Source organism: Drosophila albomicans, chromosome 2L (assembly GCF_009650485.2).
Source record: "Drosophila albomicans strain 15112-1751.03 chromosome 2L, ASM965048v2, whole genome shotgun sequence".
NCBI lineage: Eukaryota > Metazoa > Arthropoda > Insecta > Diptera > Drosophilidae > Drosophila > Drosophila albomicans.
In genome coordinates, this window is record NC_047628.2 from 8619976 (window position 1) to 8627859 (window position 7884).

The 7884-nt window shown below is 37.7% G+C and overlaps 1 long non-coding RNA gene across 1 annotated transcript; it reads right to left on the reverse strand.

Moving 5' to 3' along the window:
* Window positions 1-293: 293 nt before the first annotated feature.
* LOC117564097 (uncharacterized) lies at window positions 294-6292 on the reverse strand. The gene is made up of 3 exons (XR_004571734.2): window positions 5440-6292; window positions 4040-4143; window positions 294-450 (listed from the first exon to the last, which is right to left on the reverse strand). It is a non-coding gene; the product is annotated as an uncharacterized LOC117564097 (long non-coding RNA).
* Between the last annotated feature and the right edge of the window lie 1592 nt (window positions 6293-7884).

Consider the following 7884-nt stretch of genomic DNA (forward strand, 5'->3'; position numbering starts at 1 on the left):
CTGAGATGTGGCATGACTGAGGGGGCAAGCTCCTTATGCGGTGCACGTTCCTTCGCCTTTGCCGTGGCACCAGTTTCCGTTTCCATTCTGCGCCCCTGCTGTGCGCCTTTGCCAGGTCTTGACATTGGCTCTGATAACAATAATAATAATAAGAAGGTATAATAACAATCATTTTGTGCCCATAAATGCCGCTGCATGTCTCGACCTGACCCGTCTTTCAGCCCCTTTCCCCCTTTATCCTAAAAGCCTCCCACTAAGAAGTAACTCGATTCTTTTTTTTTTTTTTTATTGACTGACTGGCAGTTTCAATGGAAAATTGGTTTATTTATAGCAATATTTTTATATTTATTGTTGCGGTACATAAGAATTCTTTTTTTTTTTTAAGAAATAAATAATATATATTTGAAGTGGCCGTGCTGCTCGCTTCGAGAGAGATTTCCAGGTCGACAACTGTAAATAAAATACAAAAAAGTACATGAGAAACTTATTGTTAACATAGATTATAAGTATAAGTAATAGTCGACTTAAAACTAATAAAAAAAACTTTGCTTATTTATGCATCTTTTTAGCTGATCGATTTGTGAAGACGAAAACAACACGAGAGCGAAATTATGGAGGAATTTAATAACGTGAGTAGCGCTTTCTTTTCTGTTATGGTTGACTGAATACTTAAGAGCTCGTAATAATAACCATATATTTTCTCTATATAAAGATATGCAGTTTTTATAACACTCTTCTTTTTACGCAAACATAACAATATAAAATGAAAAAGTAAACGTGATAACTTTATGAACAAAAGTTCAGTATATTGACTGACAAACAAAAATGGTTGATGGCATTTTTTGTTCAGCTGAAAGTGATGAGATTAGTTAGGACATCTGTCAGCAACATGGTATATTTTTATGACCCTGTTATGTTGCATGATTGGGAATAGAACTTTATTCTATTCTATTTGTATATTAATGTTTGAAAATTAAAAGTCTAAGCTGAATTTAGTTTCTAATTATTCAATTAGCTGTTGTGAGTTTTATATTAGACTTGAATAAACAAAATGAAGCAGTATTAAAATGATGTACATAGTATATTCAGTATATACTAAACCATTAGCTAATGTGAGTTTGACTTGAATAAATAAAATGAAGCAGTATTAAAATGATATTCAGTATATACTAAACCATTAGCTAATGTGAGTTTGACTTGAATAAACAAAATAAAGCAGTATTGAAATAATTCCCATAGTATATTCAGTATATACTAAATGACCTGTCATCAAACTAACTGTTTGGCAGCAGCATTTTGCACTAATTGAGTGCAAATGGATTAAACGAAAACGAATAAAATCCCATGAAAAGCAAAGTTGACATTTCATTTATAATTGCCGGACATTTTAAGCGTTTCGACTGTTTGAGGTGTTTGATAAATACAAGCAGAGCATAGAGAGCTCTGTTGGCTATCCCATTATAAATCTAATTATTGCTTAATTAAATTTAATTTGAATATTTTAGCAATTTCGAGACAGTTTCTAGCTTAGCTTATCCCCAGTGAAATGGATAAGACAAATGATCTGAGCAAGGAAAATGATTTAAGGACATTTGCATATCCACTTGGCCACTCGGTCTTATTGCTTGCGTCTTTAGGCCAAACACACACACACACACCCACGCACACATACAGTTGTAGAGACACACTTTCTGTGGCTTTGCTCATTTGTCAAGTGCTGTCAAATCTTTTGGCCACATACGTAGTATGACACATCCAACAGAAGCTTTTCTCGTAACTGAGAATCTATGATTTGGCCATTAGTCGTTCAGTTGAATGTTTGTTACGTGCCAATGCAAAATTGAGTGTCTAGACGACGACTCGGACAATTCCAATGCAAACAGTCAATTGATGAGTGCTCTGGCGTTGGCCAGAGGGAAGTGAAGGGGAAAAGAGTTGCGAAGGAGGGGGGACGACAACACGTAATTACTGTAAGCGTATCGAATGGGGCTTTTATTTTTCGGCCAGCGCCTTTCCATTTGCCAGCCATAAAGCAATCTGCTGCTGTTCATAAAGTAATCTCATCTATGTGTGTGTGTGTGAGTGTGAGAGTTATATGCGGGTAGATGCTCCGAGACCCCTTCACTCCCCTCTCCCTTCGGACAGCATTGCATATGCTTTTGTTCAATCCTTTGCAGTTGTAACTTTTCAGTGGGGCCGAAAAGGATATCGGTTGGCACAAAGGCAACAAATTAAACTGTTCTATTTGCAAATGAATTGTGCGTGTCTGCCCTGCGTAATTTCGTAATTTCGCAGAAAACTTTCAGCTTGCCACACACACACACACATTGCTTGCCCCACGGCATGTGCTGTAAAACCCAGCCAATATCTAGGCAAATAGCGAATGCTGCAACACACACGTTTCAATGCTTCACATAAAATAAGTAGCTCACATATAAAAGGAAGCGAAATGAAAGAAAAGGATTCTACTGTCTTTTGTATCAGCTGCATGTGTGTGTGAGTGTCTCTTTGTGTGTGTGTGTGTGTGTATGTTGCAAACTTTTGTGAGGGCTTTCTTGCTCCTTGCTCCTTGCTTGTTTTTTTTGTTTCTTGGGGCGTTTCATACGCTCAATTGCTGTTGGTTAGCCAGCACCGACTGCGTGTTCTGGTCGACAGTCAATTGAAAATGAAATTGCTAAAACTTGCCAGCAAACTCTCTAAAAATGAGTGGTGTGTGTGTGTGTGTGTGCGAGTGTGTGTACCGGCATTTCTGTTCAAAGCAAACGTGCGGACAAGCATGCATAATGAGCGGCAGCCCAGCAATGGAACCGAATCAAATTGTTAAGCAGCAACAGCAGCTACTCGACTGGAGCTGAAGCTGAAGCAGAAGCTGTGCTGTGCTGTGTGTTTGCATGCGGGCCAAGAGAGTTACCTCAGAAAATTAATACTAACAGACGCATAAAAGTATGCAACATCAAATGCTTAAAGCTACGTGCCAAACTTTTATGACCAGCAGCAACAAGAAGGGTGTTTTCCTCTTTAATGATCGTTAAGTTGCAGCTGCAAGCTGCAAGGGACTCACTCTGCTTCCCTCTGCCCTTTTTTTTATCATTGGCACGTTCGTTGTTGTCGAATTCTGTTATTCTTTTTTATAGATTTGTTTGTTGTTTTTCGTTTTTTTTTTTTTGAGTGCATTTGCTTGTTGCGTTGACTACGCAGTTTACAGATTTTTACGATTTAACTCTCGTGTTGTTGCACATGTGCGAAGCGAAAGTTTTCATTATTGTCACAAAGTGACAGATTGTTCAGAGCAAACATCGACAGAAAAACAAAGGGATAAAGGATCATCTGCATGGCAGTTTCGGGAGGGGGGAGAGTGAGGGGTGCTAAAGGATCCTGAGTGCGCTGTGTAGTTAAAATGGATTAAGCACCATAAAAAGCAAACATAATGCGGCTATATAACGGAAACAACAAGAGCTTTTTACGACAACTTTTGGACTAACTATACAAGCATAAGAAATCATTACCATTTTATGAATACTACTTACGACTTCTTCTTTCTTCTGATGCACAGATAGGGTTAGAACTTGTCTTTGTACTTTAAGATTTGTTTGCGTGAAAGGTGCGGTTCTATTCAAAAAGGGGAGTGCTAAAATACTTTTATGTCTAGCCAACGAACAAACTGAGTTTCTTTAGTGTGCAAATAAATTGACTGTTATATACAATAAACTGGCTTTAAAGTGCACAAATATGATTTCACCAAACGATTTAAAATACATATTGTGCAGTTTGCCAAATTAGTATTATTTTTCAGAAACAAACAATTAAAAAAAACTTAAAAAGTTAACAAATGCTGATATTGGCGAAGTTTCAAACATTTTTGAATTTAGTATAAAATACTACAAATTTATCTTAATAATTTGTTACCCAATTTTTTAGTTTAAATTTTAAATTTAAATTTAATGAAACTTAAAGGAATTTGCGGAAGCACTTTGATTGAACATTCTCAGTAAAATGCATAAATTAAGTTTTTATAGCAAGTATATACAGAAAAACTTACCCAATTTTATTCGCCAGAGAACATTAAAAAGTTGTTACACATTTGTCATATTTTATCTTCGTGTTTTTCAGTCTTACAATTTCAGCTTCATCAGCTTCGTTCACCTGAAAAAGAAAAATAAAAAAATAAATTACTTACGAATTAAATTAAACACATTTAAATTCGTTAAAGAATTAAAATATTTTTCAATGAACAATTTATCGCTAAGAATTTAAATAAATAGCAATTTTGACCAATTTCCACATTTAACAATAATTGCATTTCTTAATTTTGGGAGCAAATTTGGAGTTTTTCAATTCATTCTAAATTCATTTTTTAATTTCTTTAGTTTCTAGTTTCTAGTTTCTGTTTTTTTTTATGGTCTGCCGCAAATTTCTCAAATATTTGTGGCAAATATTTTGCATAGAATGTGTGTCAAAGCTAATTCTGTTTGACTTTTCATTTGGGTTGGTCATTTGATATTTGCATTTGCATTTTTTGAGCCAAATATGCCAATGTGACGTCGTTTTTGCATTCAAATCAAATTTCAAAATGATGCGCAATATTTGTGCTTTTTCAATATTATTTTTTTTTTTTTTTCATTTTTGTTGTGTATTTTTCATTGGACAAATGAAATGGAAAATTCATTTGCATGCTTCAATTTTGGCAAACATTATACCCAGTTCTGAATAACTAATGTAACGAAATGTGAGAAGAGCTTGTTTTCAGTTTTTTTGTGAATTCTTGAAAGTAAGCTTGCTTTTAGCAAAATTCAATTAATTTAGTGTTTCGGAGTTAAAAAGAATTGATGATTTTCTTTGTTCTGAAACTCACTTTGCAATACGGATTACAGGGTATCGCACAGTCACGCACACTTTCACTCAACATAATAGGCAATTTCATATGAATTTCAGTCAGCGCGATAAATTGCAATAAAAATTGCGCCACTCAATCACTCGCTGAATAGCGCGAAGGTACTAAAAATTCTCATTATATAGAGAAATTTGACAAATTAATCAGTTTGATTTCGGCCCACGCACTTTAATTGACCTTATGAAGGAGCTCGCAACATTTGACGGCCCTAACGATCATCACACTCACACTCACACGCACGCACGCACACACACTCAGACACTTGAGACACTCCCACACAACAACTAAAATCGCACATAAAAATTTATCACCCCAGCCAGCCAGCCAACAACTGTGGCACAAAACACAATAACAAGGACAAGGACAAGGACTCTGGCGCCTAATTCAAACATTCGAATTTACGTTAAAACCTCATAAAAATGCGCGCGCCAAAAAAAGAAAAAAAAAAAAAAAAAATACAGAAACAAATAAGACGAACAGAAGCGTTATGAAGTTCATTTCTTTGTTGTTGTTTTCAGGATGGGGAGAAACTGGATATTTATACTCACATGAACTGTGCAAAAGGACTCGCTATCAAAATGGCAGACGGCAGCATGCTGTGGCGCCACCGCTTTTGCTGTTGCTCCTTTCACAGTTGCTTACGTATTATTTTCTTCTTTTTTTGTTTTTCCCACGGTGGTATTGTCGTTTACATATCGTCCTGCTGCTGCTGCTGTAAGGATCTGTGTCCAAGTCCGTGTCCTGGGCGCTTGCCACGTTTGCCGTCTAAACGATTTACGACACTTTTGCCAACTGCTTTGCCGCACACATTTGCAATATTGTTTCGACTAACTGTGTGAGTTTGCTTGCTGGGTGTGTGCGTGAATGTCTGTGTGTTATTAGCATTAAACAAAACCAACACAAGCACAGTCAGTCACAAACACACACACACACAGGCACACAAGCAAACAGAGTGAGCGAGTGTTACAAAAACTTGACAAAAACAGCAACGAATGCCGCACACGTTCGTTTTTATTATGTTAAATGTCTCCTGGGGCCAACCAGGACCAGGAAACAAGCGGGACGGTGTTGAGGAGAAGGAAGATGGCCAGTTGAAGTCCCAGTACCGCAACGGTAACTTGTGCCGTCTGCTTTGACTTTATTCCTCTTGTTTTGCTGTCTTTCTTTTTTTTTTGGTTGCTTGTTTGTTTGTTTGTTGCCACTGCTAGTTCACGTTGTTGTTGCAAATGTTCAACTGTCACTGCGTCTGTCACATTTCACATTCATTCAACTTCAGTTACAAGCTCAAGCTCTCCGAGTCTCGCCACAAATGTAAACTATTTTATGCTCGCGCCAAAAAGTATGCAACACAATTTGCCAAACAGCAGCTTCACTTGGATTTTATTTTTGCACCTGCCGCTTTTAGCACACAGCACGCCGCTCCAGTCGAGACTGACGCTGCGTTTGCCCTCAGCCTATGCGAATTGTCAGCTTCGGCAATTTCACCCACGCCCGAACGTCAAGCCGAACGCCGCTATGCTTCGTGTGTGCACGAACATTTGGCAAGGCAGTTCGTGTTGAGTTGTGTTTGGGTTCGGCAAAGTTGAGTTTCTTTGAGTCGTATTACGTTTTGAGCTTTATGCTCTCTTTAAGCTGCGATGAGTAGTGAGTCGTTTGAACAACTTGAGTAAACTTGGAGTGCAAATGGTTTAGAGTTGCTCTTGAGTAATTGTTCTATGCTCAGTTTGCATTGAGTAGCTAACTTTGAGATGAGCCTTGTTTCTGACTTTTATTTGCTCTTTGCGCTCTTTAGCTAAATTGCATCTAACTTTGAGTTGCTTAAGCAGTCTGAGTAATAATTATAACTCAGTAGCTTTCTGAGTTGCATTTGGAGCTTATTTAACCAGGGAAGTGTTAAATATTGTATTTCAATCAAATGCATTACTATTGAACAAATGTAAACAAATTCATTTTTTTGTTTTTAATATTTTTATATTTTACATGATTTATAAAAACAATTTCCATCAGAATAAAATTAAAATCTCTCTTTGAGCTACTTTGTTTTTAGCACAACAGTGTTGAGCTTTCAACTTTTGAGTGTTTTAAGCAAACACAAATGCATTCTCTTTGGTCTTTTGCTGCATTGCTGCATTGAGTGTCCTTTTTCGCTCATACTCACGCTCTTTTGAGTGTGCCCTCAATTTCTCTGCTGGCATTTGCACTCGCTCGCTCTTTTAAGTTGACTTTGAGTGAGTTCAGCGGGCGAAGCTCTGAGCGGAGCTCGTTCGTCGTTGCCACCACGAAACTCACCACAGCGTCAGCCGAACGACACGAGCGACGTTTTGCGCTCGTCGTGGCTCGGCAAACAAGCACACATCCACACACAAACACAAAGACACACACGGACTGTGCTCGCTGCACAGGCGGCTACTGAGCCTTGGCCAATCGTAAAAGTTTTGTACGTATTTAGTACAATTTCGGGATTTGGCAGGATGTAACGAGCCTGTAAGAAACTGAGCGCGCTGTGTGTGATAAGCAAAACGCAAAACAACAACAACAACCCCCAAATTTACGACAACAACATAAAAATTGCAAAAAAAAAATTTCAATATTAAAAAAAAAAGAATAAAAAAATACTAATTGCCAAAATAGTGTTTGAATCGAGGCAAATAAAAAGTGTCAGTTGATATCAAGTTCATTATTACAACCGACAATCGTATTCGGCTTGCCTCGGTTATATAGTTCGTTACAACGCCGTTCGCCGTTGCCGTCCCCCCTCGTTGCGCCTCCCCGCCCCGCCACTCAAGGAAATCATGCCGCGCATCGTTGAGTTTACCGCGTGCCGGCTAAACGGGTTCTTATTTCGCTTTTAACGTTTTTCTTTTCTGAAATAAACTAATTCAACACCAGATACCGATTAAAGGTTCCACAATCGATACGTTAAACTGGTAAAAAAAATGCATTCCTTTACATAAAACAGATCTCTCTCTCTCTGACACGATTCCACTTGCATC